The sequence below is a fragment of the Antechinus flavipes genome, chromosome 6, assembly GCF_016432865.1.
Source record: "Antechinus flavipes isolate AdamAnt ecotype Samford, QLD, Australia chromosome 6, AdamAnt_v2, whole genome shotgun sequence".
NCBI classification, from domain to species: Eukaryota; Metazoa; Chordata; class Mammalia; order Dasyuromorphia; family Dasyuridae; genus Antechinus; species Antechinus flavipes.
Window position 1 is genome coordinate 208,779,421 of NC_067403.1, and position 16,434 is coordinate 208,795,854.

A 16,434-nucleotide genomic window follows, 5' to 3' on the forward strand; every position below is an offset into this window, starting at 1 on the left:
ATTCTAATACTCCATACATTTTTTAGGGTCTTTCCTTTGCTGTTCTGTGGAACTGATTTTTTCTTTTTAATAATCAGAGTATGGTTTTAGGCCACATGTTCAGAAGGATGATGATTAACAGGAGCACATCCAAAGAAAGGTGACGAAAATGGGAGGAGATTTGAGATTTACCCTAAAGGGATAATTTGAACCAATAGGGGAGGTCCAGCCTTAAAAAAAAAAAAAAAAAAAAAAGAAGTTTCAGGAAGATTAGAGGGAAGAAGGGAATAGGGAAGATTCCCCTTTTCAAATATATTAAAAGATAAAACTTGTCCTGCTGCAAGTGAGAGCAACTTTATGAGTTTCATCTCTGGCAGTGTAGTTGAATAATTGATAAACTGACCTCAAATTAGGGAGATCTTGCTTGGCTCCAGTCCATATTAGCGATATTACTTTGTTGTTATTGTTCAGTTACTTTGCAATCATGTTTAAATCTCTATGACTCATTGGGGTTTTCTTGATAAAGATACTAAAAAAAATCCATTTTCTTCTTGGATTCATTTTACAGATAAGGAAACTGAGGCACAAAGTCACACAATTAGTAAGTGTCTGAGGTTGCATTTGAATTAGGTCTTTGTGACTTCAGGCCTGGTGTTCCATCCACTGAACCACCTAGAGATTTAACTGTTTGCTTAGTGCTCTAGGGTTTGCTCAGCAGCCCTCTGGGGGTATAAGAGGCAGAGGTGCGGACTTATATTGGCTGAGGAAGTCTCCACTCCTGAAAATTCCCTGTTATAGTGAGATTGCAGTTCCAGTCCCCAGATCCATTCCTTCTTGGTTTCAGATAGCAAAACTAGAAGCAATTAGTGTAAGTCACAAAGAGGAACAGTTAGGCTCAATAGATGGAAAAACTTTCCACACTTAGAGATGGCTAAAAGTGGACTGGTTCTTTAAAAGGTAATGAGGTAGTGCAGTGGATAGAGCACCCGCCCTGAAGTCAGGAGGACCTGAGTTCAAATTTGGCCTCAGACACTTAACACTTCCTAGCTGTGTGACCCATGGCAAGTTACTTAGCCCCAATTGTCTCAGCAAATAAATAAGGTAATGAGGTCCCTGTCCCTTAAAGTCTTCAAAGAATCACAGCATTTTTTGTTTGGAAGGGACTTCTGCAGACATCTAGTATGATGTACATACCCAACAAAATAATCCCCACTCTAACCCACCCAACAACTGTGCTTGAAGAGCTCCAGTGACAGGAAAACTTGTGGCCCTGCCATTTTTGGACAGCTCGGTTGGGAAGGGCTATCGGTAGGTGCACAGAGAGTGGGGCTCGGAATCAGGATGATCCTGTTCAAATCACATAACCCCATTTGCTTCAGTTTCCTTATCTGTAAAATGAGTTGGAAAAGGAAATGGCAAACACTGCAGTTGGGGTCGTGCAGAATTGGACGCAATTGAAAAAACGATGGAACAAGAAACGATTAGGAAGTTGTTTTGTTTTGTTTTCTGAAACTCATCCCAAAGTTGACCCTTTGTTTTGTTAACCTGACGCTCCTGGTTCTTTTCTCTGAGGCTGAACGGAACACATCTAATTCCTCTTTCATGTGCTAGGCCTTCAGAACAGAACTCTCTCCACTCCCACGTCCTCTCCATCCCTTCAGCTGCAGGTGGAGGGTGGATGACCAGTAGTCAGTGACACTGCGGAGGAGATTCCGGCCCATGCTGGACTGGCTGTCCTTGGGGGGAATTCTTTCCTCTCAAACACGGGGAGATTCTGGACTCCGAGGTATCATTTCCAGTCCCGGTGGGCCCCCGCTAATCTGCGTGATGGAGTTCCAAACCCCCCTTCCCATCCTGGGCCCCCTCCATCGGATGCACCCTCTCCCACCCCCCATTCCCACTCTCTCTTCAAGAAAGCGGCCTCTCTCAGTGAATGTGGCCCTGCCACCCGGTCTAATTGTGATTAGACTCATTTGCTCCCAAGTTCCGAAATGAACTCTGTGCCCAAGTAATTAAATCTCTGAAAGTTTCCAGTCCTTTGTTTAAAGAATTCGTCCTTGTGCTCTCTCCGCCCCATCAGCTACCTAATTAGCAGAGCTTTGGCGTGATTAAAAATTCTCCCAGAGATCCGGCCGGGTATCTGCCTCTCCTAATGAGTGTTTGTGGACAGCTGGGAGCGGGCGCAGCCTCCCTCCTCCCAGGACCTCCGATGAATTCCGCAGACCTCTGTCAGGGCCCAGGAGTGAAAGCTGTCAGCCCAGTGATGGGGATGGAAATTGGTCAAAAGCACCGCGGGTCCTTGAGGAATGAAAGGCCTTGAAATATAAATGAAGATGAATATTCATATTTGGTTCAATAAGTGCCAACGATTAATATACATGTCTGTCAGGGAGAAGAATCGGGACTTATTCAATTGTGTCTGGCATAACCTGGCTTCTCTCTCACAATTAGCCTCCCGTTTCTCCCTTTGCTCTCTGCCCACTCCTGCAAGTTCAAAATTCACTGGGGGGAAGACTTCTGACTCAATGAAAAGGAAGTTTTTCTTTTTCTTCTTTTTCTTCTCTCTCCCGAGCCTCCCTCCCCCCCTTCACCTTCCCAGCCACCTTGGCATTCCTGCTGGGTGCCCACTCCCATTCTCAGCCAAACTCTCTGTGTCATGGGGTCATAGCTCCTGAGCTGCAAGGGAACTTGGGGGTCATCTGATCTTACCTCGTCACCTTATAGATGAAGAAATGGAGACCCAGAGGTTAGACCGGGTCACACGGGAAGTGATGAGTTCACTGAAAAGCCGGGAGGTCTTGCCACAGCATCACACTATCTCCACTCACTGAATGCCAGAACTGGAAGGGAGCTTCCATCGAGTCCACCCTTATATTTTACATCTGGAGAAACTGAGGAAGGGAATACACTTGCTTAAGGGCACATGGCAAGAGTTAAAATTTGAATCACGGCTTACTGACTCCCAGCTCCTTTTAGGGGATTATTACTCTACTTTCAGACAGAAGCCCTCAATCTTGGGTTTCATCCAACTCCAGGAAAGATTTGCATCTATCCAGGAAAAGGGGGACAGATATATGTTGTAATTTGAGGGATGCCCAGGTCAAATAAAGGACGTTTATTTTATGAATCACATTTGTTATTCCTTTTCTTTTACCATTTTCTGGTGTGTGTGTGTGTGTGTGTGTGTGTGTGTGAGAGAGAGAGAGAGAGAGAGAGAGAGAGAGAGAGAGAGAGAGAGAGAGAGCGCTCTGGGCTGCCCACAAGATAGCCCTTTACTTGTGTTTTGAAAGAAGTGAGGGATTCTATAAAAGAGAAATGAAGCATGGAGAAAGCTAAGCAAAAGCACTCAGACAGAAGATGGGAACAGGCCTGCTTGGCCAGAATATACACTGTAGTAAGGAAAGTAATAAGCATGGAAGTGAGCTGGGAAAGCAGGCGGTGAAGGACTTTAAAAGTCAAACTGAGAAGTTTGCATTTTTTCTTAGAGAACAGAGGAAAACACAAGATCATCTGGAATATGGCTTGGCCAGCCCCGTGTTTTAGTCTCCCAAACCCACTTTCATATATCACACAGACTTTTGAATCTGTAAAGTTTGCATATGTATTGATTGGCCAAATAAGGCATATATATCTATAGGGATCTGTCTGGATATTGATTGCAGGGAGACATGAAAATATAGCTCTGATATATATATTATATAAATATATTTCTAATCTCATCCATTCTCCAAGGAAGACATTGATTCCCTCTAGGACAGGAAAGAAGAGATTGGATCCATAAGCTTGCCACTGTGACCTCCTCAGAGAAATGATACTGGGCTACATATATCTATCTGTTCTCAAAAATGTCGTTAATCTAGGGGAGTTTTATTATTGGTCCTTGAGGTAAGTGATCAAATACTCTACTTTTCCTGAACATATTCCTTGTATTTCCATCTCTGTGCCTTTGACCACAGTATTCCTTATACAGAGAATGCCTCCTCTTCCTCATACCCCTGGAATGAATCTCCTTCCCACTCTCCATTGCTGCCTTTTGACACTATCAACTCAAGGATAAGCTGGGGATGCCTGGGCCATTGCCAGTTGTCTTGATTTTTTGCCTTGCCACTGGACTTTTATGACTGGTGACTTTGCACATCTGTGCCTCACTTAAAGCCAATTAACTCACAAGTCAAGACATCAAGATCAAGACAATGATGTCACTGGTTCTCTTCTAGAACAATGGATGGACAGCAGTATTTTTCATTCCAAGCTGAGGTCCTGATCACTAACCTTTCATGGGGAGAGAGTTCCTCGAGTTATACATTCAAGGCTTGACTCCCTTTTCACCAAAGGCCAGTTCCATAAAGACTCCACATAGTGGATAACAAGCAAACCCATTTATGTAACCCAATACCAAACAAACATCAGAGGAGGTATATAAATGAGAATATATCAGAAAATACAGAGTGGATGAGCTTTTCCACTGGGAGTAAGAGATCTCAACGAGAGAGACAGACAGACAGACAGACAGACAGACAGAAACAGAGAGAGAGAGAGAGAGAGAGAGAAGCAGAGACAGACACAGATAGAAACAGAGATAGAGACAGAGAGAAAGAGAGAGAGAAAAAGAGAGAGAGAGAGACAAAAACAGAGACAGAAAGAGAGAGAGACAGAGAGAGACAGAGACACAGAGAGAGAGAGACAGAGACAGATAGAGAGACAGAGACACACAGAGACAGACAGAGAGACAAAGAAACAGAGAGAGACAGAGAGAGAATCCTAGATTTCACTTATGAGGAAATTCCCTGAAGTCATTAGTGTAGGAATCTGGGGTTCTGGGGACAGGACCAAGAGTGATGTGCTGACTTCTCTACACATCAGCTTCTTCCCATAGTCTTTCTCTCCCTTCAGGGATCTCTCCCAGTAGAGAATTTGGAAACACATGGCTTCTCCTTTGAATCTGGAAGCGCTCTCTCTTCTTCCAAGTTTCTTAAAGATTAAATTACTGAATTATCAATCTCCACCAGTGAGAAAAGTCTTATGCTAATGAGGCTCAAGCTGGAGGTGACAAATTAACAGGACAACTCCTGTCTAGACCAAAAAGGGCTATATTTTGATTAGCTGCAGAAGAGTGAGGGGGCTCTTTCATCACAGCCTTGGAATATAGCAAGGGGCAAAAAGGATGAAGCTAGGGAGATGGCCTTGGAAAGGGGAAGAGAATAGACATTTGTGCAATACTCACAATATGCCAGTTACTGGGCTACATGCAGGAAGTTAATAGCACATCTCACTAACAGTGAATGGAGAGGTTACCAGGATGGTGGTCAGGTAGGGCCCAACTTGGTAAACTGATTCGAGACCCCATATGGGGTAACATCTCTAATGTTACCCAATATCTCTAAGTAACCAAATGTGGGGGTCATGAAATTATGATTTACTCTCAATAAATGTTTGATTTGAATACCTATTTTATATACTTATGTACCCAGAGTCATGTAAAAATTTCTCAGATGAAAAGGGGTAGGGAGTGAAAAAGGTTTAAGAAGCCTAAGGTAGAGGAGAGATCTTCCAGGGAGATTCATTTAGGAGGGCAGAAGTGGGGAGCTGTTTCTGACTCACCAAACCCCCCACCTTCACTAGCATCACTGTGGACAAAGGCTGTACAGGAGTGATGGGGTGTCCCCCTCCTCAGATTTTCCTTTGCCCAAACTATTTTGTCTCGTATTTATCTTGATGTGTTGTATCCATTCCTCATTAGATTGTAAGCTCCCTGAAGACAAGTCCTCTGCCATTTCTTTTTCATCTTTGTATTCCCAGCTTGGAGCATTATCAGTACTAAAATATTTACAGAATGAACCAGATTGATGTGAGTGGGCAGTAGGGGGGAGATCAGGCAGGAGGAGATAAAGTGAAACAGAAGCCTTTAAATCTAAGAAGATCTTAGAAGAACCAGCATGAACATCCAAGAAGGGGGCTTCTTCTGTTTTGGTGAGAAGAATAACTTGAAACAACTGAACAAATTAGGTGGAACTCTAAAATATCTGTCTTACAGATTTCAGTGGCTGTCATCCCCAGTCCTCTTAGGATGGGTAACCCATTCCCCATTCTCCAGAGCTGCTTCTTGGGTGCCTCTGCGGCCCCCTCCCCAGAGCCTCTGTTACCATGGGCCATTTCATTCTCTGTCCTATCTGGCCATCTCTGTCACTGCTCTCTGCCTTTTGACATCTGTCTGTCATGTGTCTGTCTGTCCCATGTCTGTCTGTCACACCCAAATGCCTCTTGTTGCCTGTGTCTCTGCCACGGCTGACTGTTGCTGAAGCCCTGTGTGGTCCTTGTGGTGTACATCTCGGTCTCCCATGTTGTGTGGGTCCTGGAGTTGGACTAGGCTCTTGCCGGCTTAGCAGGCAGAATTCCTTCTCCATGTGGCTCACTGCATGGCTGACCTGCCCCCCATCCCCACCCTATGAGTCACAAGGGCCCCCCATTAGGATTGCCTCCATTGCCACTTTTCCTTGTCCTTCTTATGATCACCAGCGAGCATTTATGAGACAGGGTCAAACATTTTAATGAGCAAAGTGCCTTACTCCTGACAGGTAAAACCATTCCTCTTGGCGACCAGCTTCTAAAACTCTGCTCCCAGACAAGCAAAGGGCATTGAGGGGCCAGGACCCTGGACTCCTTGGGGGTCTCATCAAAACCAACCTCCTGCCCTGCCTTGTCCCTTTGAGACCACCCACTCTGAGGGTCAGCCCTCAGCTTCCCAATCAGATGGCAAAATCAGTCTGAGTAACTGCAGGCTAGAACGAAGAGCATTCACTCTACCTGAGAGTGCCCGCCCCACCTGGCTTCAGGGCCCATTTCCATCCGAGGCAATTCCCCAATTAGCCAGTCCCTAAACTGTAGCATCAAAGATTCAGGCTGCAGTTCAGACTGGGGAAGGGACAACAAGGAAGGGCTCGACACAACATCCTCTTTGAGTATCTGAGGACAGATGGAAGAGGGATCAGTCTTTAAAGAACTGAGAGCAATGGACAGATTCTACTCTCTCTCTATCTCTCTGTTTCTGTCTCTGTCTTCCTCCCTCCTCCCCATCTCTCTCTTTCTCTTTCCCCTCTATATCACTCTTTCTCTCCTCCCTTCATCTCTCTCTGTGTGTCTTTCTGTTTCTCTGTATGTCTCTCTCATTCTTTGTCTCTGTCTCTCTATCTTTCCCTCCATCACTTTCTCTCCCTCCTTTCATATCTCTCTCTCTCTCTCTCTCTCTCTCTCTCTCTCTCTCTCTCTCTCTGTCTGTCTCTCTGTCTCTGTCTCTGTCTCTCTGTCTCTGTCTCTCTCTGTCTCTCTCTCTCTCTCTCTCTCTCTCTCTCTCTCTCTCTCTCTCTGTCCCTCTCTCTTTCTCTCCCTCTTTTTCTCTGCCACTGCCCCTTCCCCTTTAATCTGGTCTAAAAACAAAAGTGTGCTAGGAAACCTTTAACAACCAGCTTTCTGGAGGGGAAAAATGAATGCAGAACACACTAACTAGTATAATCCACATTATTAACATTTCCCTATCACTTTCTTAAGACATTCAATAAAACAGTAAGTCTTGCCCAAATTGCAAAATCTGCCAATTTCCAAGATATAAATGATCACCCAGAAAATTTAACAATCTGCTCTCTGGAAAGCCCAGCATACTCTTGGTTTTGTAAATCTCTTTTCATAAAATCATAAAATCTCAAGATGGAGAAAGGCTTCAGATTTTACTGTGTGCTTCTATCACATCCCTGACAAGTGCAGTGATGGGGGAACTTCCTACTTTTTAAGCCAGATCCTTTTGCTTTAGCATTTAGATTGTACTGAACCTGCAACAAGAATACCTGAGTTAAAATCTAGTGTGACAAGGGAGAGGTCACTTAATTTCTTTGTCTGCCTCAGTTTTCTCACTTGTAAAATGAGGATAATAATAGCCATTACCTTCCCAGGTCTGTTGTGAAGGATAAAATGAGATATCTTAAGTAAAGTACTTTGCAAACCTTAAAATACTATAGCCAAATTCTAGCTAGCTATCATTCTAATGATCGAGATGTTCTTCCTAATGTGGAATCCCATTGTTCCTATTTTTGATATTTAGGGTCAAGCAGGGCAATTATAAGAACAATAACTCAGATTTGTATAGCTTAAGGTTTGTAATATTATATTATACTTTATTATATGTTTATCTATCTACACATACAGCCATACCTCTGCCTTTCTATATGTTTATTCTAGGTGCACTTGTTTATGTGCTTGTTATCTTCCCCTTTTAGACTCCTTGGGAATAGGGACTTGGAAAATAAATATAAGGAAATATAAAGTGAGTTACACACAAGATGGTTTAGTAGCAGGTGGGGAATCAGGAAAAACCTGACCAAGATCACGGTGCATGAACTTTGACTTAAAGGAAGAGGAGACTCCAGAGGGAGGACATTTCAAGCATGGGAGATAGCCAGGGAAAAGCTAAAAGAAAGAGGAGACAAAATGTCGTATGAGGAACAGAGAGAAAGCTACTTTGGCTGGATTATGCAATGTGGGAAGAAGTAATATTCAAGGACAAAGAAAAACCTAAGTTGGGGCTAAGTTATAAAGGGTTTTAAAAGCTAAACAGAGGAATTTATATTTTATCCTCGGGACAGTTAGGATTGAGTGACAAGGTCAGATCTATACTTAAGGAAAATCTCTTGGGTGCAAGTGTGAAAGGTGGATTCATGTGAGGAAAGATCCAAGATAGGGAGACAATTAGGAGGCTGTTGAAATTGTCTAGACTACAGGTGATTAGTCTTAGACTAAAATGGCAATTGTAGGTAGAGAAAAAAAGGATTAGATTGAGAGAAAGTGCATACAACAAGCTTGGGCAATTAGAATCATGAAATGATGGCGAGTGAGAAGTTGGAGAAATTGGGAACTTGGAAGAATGAAAAGATGATGACACCTTCAACAGAAATAGGAAAAAGAAGAGGGTTTGGGGGACCCACAACAGAACATGGTACTTCCAATGTGGTCTGACCAGGACCTCTCTTTCTCCTTAATGCATCCAAAGAATGAGGTGTTACTCTCAAAAGATCTTTACTGCCAATTAAAAGCAAAATGAGATCAGTCCACAGAGAAAATGATCCTGTGACAGGACACTGAAATTTAGTTTTAAAATACCTCTAAACTAGCTACAATCTGACCCAAAGCTTCCTATATTATAGAACTCCGCCCTCATCTAATTAATATTTTTAAATAAGTTTTTATTGATGTCTTCTGTTTCTTACATTCCATAATTATCTTCAACATCCTCCTTTCCCCTCCCAGAGAACCATCCCATATAATGAGTAGCTTTTTTTTTTTTAATTTTACTTTATTTCATGGAAGGTTCTATCGAAAGCAAGGTGGTACATGAGGGAAACAGTTGGGATGCCATTGGAAAATGATGGCCATTTTTTGTTGTTTTTTTTCCTCCACATAATAGTATTTTGTTTTTTATGTAAAGATAATTTTCAGCATTCACTTTTATGAGATTTTAAATTCCAATTTTTCTCCCTCCCTCCTTTTCCTTCTCCCTCCTCAAGATATCAAGTAATCTGATATACATGCACAATCATATTAAACATATTTACCCATTAGTCATGTTGTGAAAGAAGAATCAGAACAAAATGGAAGAATCAATAGGAAAAAAGTGAAAATGGTATATTTCAATATGCATTCAGACTCCATAACTCTTAAAATTTGACTTCTCAATACCTATTCTACTCCTTCCATACATTTTCCCCCAAAATGTTCCAAAAAAATTCAATGCCCCTTTTTTCCCCCAGTCAAAACTAGGGCAGACCTTAAACTAAACGTGAGTAATGGAATCTCCTTCCTACTCTGCACATTCCTGTTCTGGGTAATGTGCAGGGATTATACATATATGTAGAATAACATACCTACTTCTCTATATGAAATATCCCTTATTCACCTCTGCAGGCTCTTCCAGAAGACCAATAAAAATCTCAACATCTTGATGCTTTAGTAGATAGTTAGGGCCAAATTGTTAGGGTCAAAACAATTCCTTACTGGAGAACTAATGTAGAGAGGCTGGTCCTCAGACAATAGAGATCCAATTTTCTTATCAGCCTCTGTTGAAAGCCTTTCATAGGTTCACCGATATAAAGCTAGAAAGAGGTCCTCTAGATGAAACCATTTATTTTACAAATGAGGAAACTGAGGTCCAAAACGACTAATTTACTTCATATAGGTAATAAGTGAAAGATCCTAGGTTTAAATCCAGATTTTGTGACCTCAAAACTAGCACTCTTTCTCCTACATCACACAGCATGGTTCTCAAGCTGAACTAATAGAGCTTCTCTGTGTTTCCTTTGGCAGTCTTGGAAAAGCTAGGGTTCTCTAGGCTATAAAACTTCTGGGTTCTAGGAGGGATCTTTGGGTTCTAAGCTGTAGCCTACAGTCTAGAATGAGGGGAATCCAAGGCAGAGGCAAGGGGCATTGAGCTCTTAAATCTGAAGGGTTTTTTTGGTCCCTTGTCCCAAGGGACAAAGAGAAGGAACTCTGGGCTGTGAATTCCAGATTACAGAATAAGATTCTATTTCGGAAAGAGGAGGCTTTAAGATTTTGGACTCCAAGGAAACAGAATCCTAGAATTTAGAACTGAAAAGATTATTATGAACAATCTGATCTCCTTCTTTGACAGATAAAGAAACTGAGTCTAAGGGAAGGGAAGTATTTGCCCAAAACTAAAGACAGGTAGGACAGAATAACAGATCTAGAAGGGACTTCAAATTCCAGCTGCTTTGACTATCTCATTTTCCAAATAAATTTGAGTCCCAGTGATGTTAAATGTTAGAGTCAGGTCTTCTGTGTCTCCAAAGCATATTTTCTGCTGTTCGATACTCCCTCCCAGGAAGTAACATTTGGGACTGGAATGCAAGTCCCCTTAATCCAAAGTCAATGCATTTTCCATATTTCCCACAAGGGAAAACCTGTGGGTCAGAGGTTGGGACCATTGTCCTCTAGGTTCTAGGTTAGAATGAAAATCTGATTCTCATTTGGAGACAATGAGCTCTAAGCCTTGTTTGGAAAAAGGAAGGAACTCCGGTTTCTAGGTCTCACAGTGGGAGCTGACCTAAGAGAAGTCTTTGGATGAGAGGAGTGGAATTACACAGTCAAGACTTTGGGCCAGAGGGGGATGAAGATCTCTGGGGCATTGGGAATGGTCTCTCACCTCCAGCCCCCACCACAAGCTACCGATGAGCAAAAAAGCTCATATTTGCTCTCCAGCCATGGCAACAGAGGTGACTGATGAGGACTGGGTCACTCTGGCTGGGACCCAGATTGTAATTAAGACTCTGGGAATGGCGCTTATAAATGAGCTGGAGGAGGAGGAGGGAGCCCCGCTTTCCCACTACCTGCATTGTTTTCTGTCATTTGGAAGTAATTTGCCGGGTAATTTAGCAGCTGTGCTAACTTCTCAGTGGGTGAAAGCTGGAGATAGGGGCACGAGGCCCCAAGTAAATCATTACCTGCTGAGCTGGGGACCAGAGCAAGTTATCCCCTGAGAGGGGGGTCTGCTCTTGGGGAGTGGACCCAAGCCAGGCTCCTTATAACTCAAGAAATGATGCAGAGCTGCAAGGGAACTCAGAGACTGACTACTGGACCCCCACTCATTTTATAGCTAAGGACATTAAAATTCAGAGTTCAGAAATTTGCCCTAGATCACAGAGGCAGAAGCAGAAAGACCAATCTTGGATTCCCCAGCTAGTGTTCTTTCCACTATACCAGTCTTTCCTCATTTTTTGTTGTATCATAGATGCCTTTGGCAGTTGGATTCCTAGGATAGTCTAGGAAAACTTGGGGACCTCTTTGATAATCTCAAAAATATTTTTAAATGCGTAAAATGAAATACATGGAATTACAAAGGAAAGTAATTGCATTGAAAAAGAGTTTATCAAGTGGAAAAGAATCATCTTTAGAAGTTCAAATCTAACCTCAGACATTTACTAGCTGTGGGACCCTGGGCAGGCCAATTAACTCTGTTTGCCTTAGTTTGCTCATCTGTAAAAAGGAGCTGGAGAAGGAAATGGCAAACCATTACTGTATTTTTGCCAAGAAAACACCAAATAGGGTCATGAAGTGTGGGATGTGACTGAAAAATGACTGAACAGTAAGAACAAAGAATTCTAACACTACTTAAAAAACAAAAGACCAAGGTCCCAGACCCCAGGTTAAGCACTCCTCCATCCCTGTCAGAAGGACTTCCTTATCTCATTTGTACAAAGGTTTCTGGAGACAAGGGTTTCTTTCCCTTCCCTTGACACCCCTTCCCTCGATTCCCACTATTCCATCACTTTAGGTACCTACCTAATAAAATAGTGATGCCTTTGGAGCATCCCATGTCAGAAGCATAATACCCTAATTAGAGCAAGAGCTTCCTTTTTTTGTTTGTTTTTTTAAGGGCTTCTTTAAAGACATGCAAATGCTTACAAATACAAATCGTATGTCCTTTCACTCAGTCACTTAATCCAAAATCATTCCCAATCAGGACACTCAGGGAACCCTCCTGGGAGAGCTATGGGGTAGATAAAGATGAATAAGATAAATTTGAGCCCCCACTGGTTGGAGCCCACAGTCTATTTGGAAAGAGAAAAAAAAAGATAATGAACAATTCAAAGGAGTTGATGGTAAATGCCAATGCTAATTTAAAGATTATTAGGTCTAATTCTAATTATCTTCTTTCACACAATGATAAATATTCCATTAGAATGCAAACTCCTAGAGAGTAGAAGTTGTTTAGTGTTTGTCTTTTTATCCTTGCACCTAGTAGGCACTTCAAAAAATTGCCAGTTGATGGCCATCATTCTTGAGTAGGAATGCCCTCTCCAGGAAGAGTTCTTAACTTGGGGGTATATGAACTTAAACACACACACACACACACACACACACACATACACACACACACACACACTAACTTTTATGCAATGCTTTAAAGTTTGCAAAACTCTATATTCTTGCACTTTCATTTTTTATTAAAGATTTTTATTTTCAAAAATATACATGAATAATTTTGAACATTCACTCTTTTTTAATTATAGCTTTTTATTTACAAGATATATGCATGGGTAATTTTTCAGCATTGACAATTGCCAAACCTTTTGTTCCAATTATTCCCCTCCTTGTCCCCACCCCCTTCCCAAGATGGCAGGTTGACCAATACATGTTATATATGTTAAAGTATAAGTTAAATACAATATAAGTATACGTGTCCATACAGTTACTTCGCTGTACAAAAAGTCGGACTCTGAAATATTGTACAATTAGCCTGTGAAGGAAATCAAAAATGCAGGTGAACAAAAATAGAGGGATTGGGAATTCGATGTAGTGGTTCATACTCATTTCCCAGATCAACATTCACTCTTACAAAATATTGTGTTCCAAGTTTTTTCCCTCCCTTCCTCCTACCTCCTCCTCTAGATGGCAAGTAATCCAATACATTAAACATGTATAATTCTTCTATACATATTTCCACAATTATCACATTTCCACAATTATCACATTTCCACAATATTTCCACAATTATCACATCTATTCTCATTTGATCCTCATATCAGCCCTGTGAAGTAGATGCTGCTCTCATCCCCATACTACAGATGAAGAAACTAAGTCTTCAGAAAGGTTAAATGATTTGCCCAGGGTTATATAACCAATAAACAGTTTAGATTAGAACTCAGTTCTTCCTGATTCCCAGTCCAGCATTCAACCATTGTACCACTAACAATATTATGATAAAGCCAATTGGCTTCCCTTATAACTCTATGCATTTTAGTTTATGTTTTTAAAAACATGGTTCTAACTATATTAGATTGCTTGCTTTCTTGAAGAGAGGGAGGAAAAAGAAGAAGAGAAGCAAAAAAATTTGGAATTCAAAATCATACAAAAAATGAATATTGAAAACTATCTTAACATGTAATTGGAAAAAATACTATTAAATTTGAAAAACCCCAAAGATATATTATGACCAGCAAAATCAAACCAAAATGATAATAAAAAACATAGTTCTGAGAAGGGATCCTAGGTTTCATCAGACTGCCCAAGAAGGAGACTGTGACACAGAAAAATTAAGAGCCCTACTGTGTTCAATTGTGTTCAACTCTTCAGGCCTCCCCTTGGAATTTTATTCTTGGCAAAGATACTGGAGTGGCTTACCATTTCCTTCTCTGATTCATTTTACAGATGAGAAAACTGAGACAAATAGAGTTAAGTGACTTTGCTCAGTGTCACACTGTTGGTGAGTGTCTGAGGTCAGGTTTGAACTCAAGAAGATGAGTCTTCCTGACTCCAAGCTTGGTGTTCTATCCCCTACCTGCTCCTGTTCTAGCCTAGAGGATCACAAATGATCATCCAATAGGATAAAAATCTTCAGTGACCTAGAACTCATTACCTACCAAGGTAGCCCATCTCATTGTTCAATGTTATGAAGTTTTCAGAAATCTACAGTTTCCATCCATTGATTTCTAAAGCCAAGAAATCAAGTTATCTGTGAAGTTCCAGCTTTTCCTTACTTCCAGAGCTGCACCAGGACATTTTCATGATTTCTGCTTTCCCATTTTTGCCTATGACTTTTATGGAAGGTTTAGAAAACCTTCTGATTGACCACTTCATTGAGAGTGGCCAATGAAGACTAGGGATAATGACTGGACCTCGATTTTATTGTTATAGGGAATTCCCAGGCAAGGAAACTCTTTCTTCTGATACAGATCATTATTCTTAAGGAATTGCTTCTTTAGAGTAGTGACAGGGGAACTGATTTGCCCAGGTCACATAGCCCATATGTGGCAGAAGACTTGAACTCAGATCTCCCTGATTCTTGAGACAGGCTCTCCATCCATTCCAATATTCTGCCTCTCTGCTGTCTGAACATTAACCACATTTGATTGACCTTTTACCAAGCACCCTCATACTCCTAGTTCTTCCAGAGTCACCATTTCCATAACCTCCAGTCACCTTTGAGTTTTCCCTCTCCTCATATCCAATCAATTACCCAATCCTATTCATTCTGCTGATCTCCTAGCATCTATTCCCTTCTTTCCTCTCACATAGCTACCAGCTTTCTGGGGTCTCAAAGCACCTCTTGACTGGGCTATTACAATAGCTAAGTTGTCTCCATGTAAATAGAGGATCTCAAAATGTCATAACTGGAAAAGACCTTGGAAAATAGACTAGAGATTGTCAGAGGTGGGAGGGACCTTAGAAGACAGGACTTAAAATGTTGGACCAGTGAGACACTGACACAGAACACAGAACATTAGCTGGAAAATAAACCTTAGAAAATAAAATAGGGAATATTGGAAATGGAAAGCTTCCAACTCACTGGCAATTTTCCAAGCCTATAAGTTACAAAGAAGATGCTACTCAATTAGTAGAGAGAGTTTTCTTCCCTGGAAGTTTTCTACATCAATGACGTCCCAGGTTCAATCCCTACTTTTTATCCTTAATAATAATATCTAGCTTTTATATGGTGCTTTAAGATTTTTCAGGTGCTTTTATATATTTTTATTTTCACTTATATTTGTATGTTTCATTTGGTCTTTATGACAACACGAGAAACAGGGACTTATTTTCTCCATTTTAGAGATGAGAAATCTGAAGCCCAGAGGGATTTGATGATTTACCCATGATCCACCCAGTTAATATCAATTAGGGACCCAGGACCAGGTTTTCCTGATTCTAGGACATGTCGTACTATAGAACTGTCAACATCCTCTTCAAGAGTCACACAACACTCTGGACTGTGACCTGAATCAGATTTAAATGCAATTAAGAAATATTTAATAAGATAACTAGAGACACACAAGAACACAGATAATGTGAATATGTGGGTGTCTTAGTCAACATGCAGCTGCACGTACAAGTAGTTCAGAAGACTTTGATACTTCTGCCAGCCTCTGGTTATGAGGAAGGAGAGGAAAGATATTCCAAAGACAGCAAGAGCCAGGGCACAAAGGTGAAGGATGGTTCGATGAGTTCAGCTACGATCTACAGAGAATGGAGGAGAGGGCAAAGATTATCAAGTTTGGAAAAAATCATTTTGTGGGAGGGCTGAAATGGCAAACAAGTAAGTACTCAGTTGACCTTTTTTTTTCCCTGAGGCAATAGGAGTTAAGTGACTTGGCCAGGAAGTGTTAAGTGTCTGAGGCCAGATTTGAATTCAGATCCTCCTGACTTCAGGGCTGGTGCTCTGTCCACTATACCAAGTAGCTGCCCCTCAGCTGACCATTGGGAGAATGTTTTGTATGGAGGTGAGACATGAATAGATCTATGCATCCGGAAGGTTTTCTTGCCAAGGGCTGCAAGGGATTGGAGAAGAAAGAACTCGGAAGCTCCCAGACCTCAGTACCCTGGATGCACTCATTCATGGGCAACAAGGCTCGAGCTCCCCTCCAAGCATGGGCTCTGACACTCACACTCTCCCTACAATCC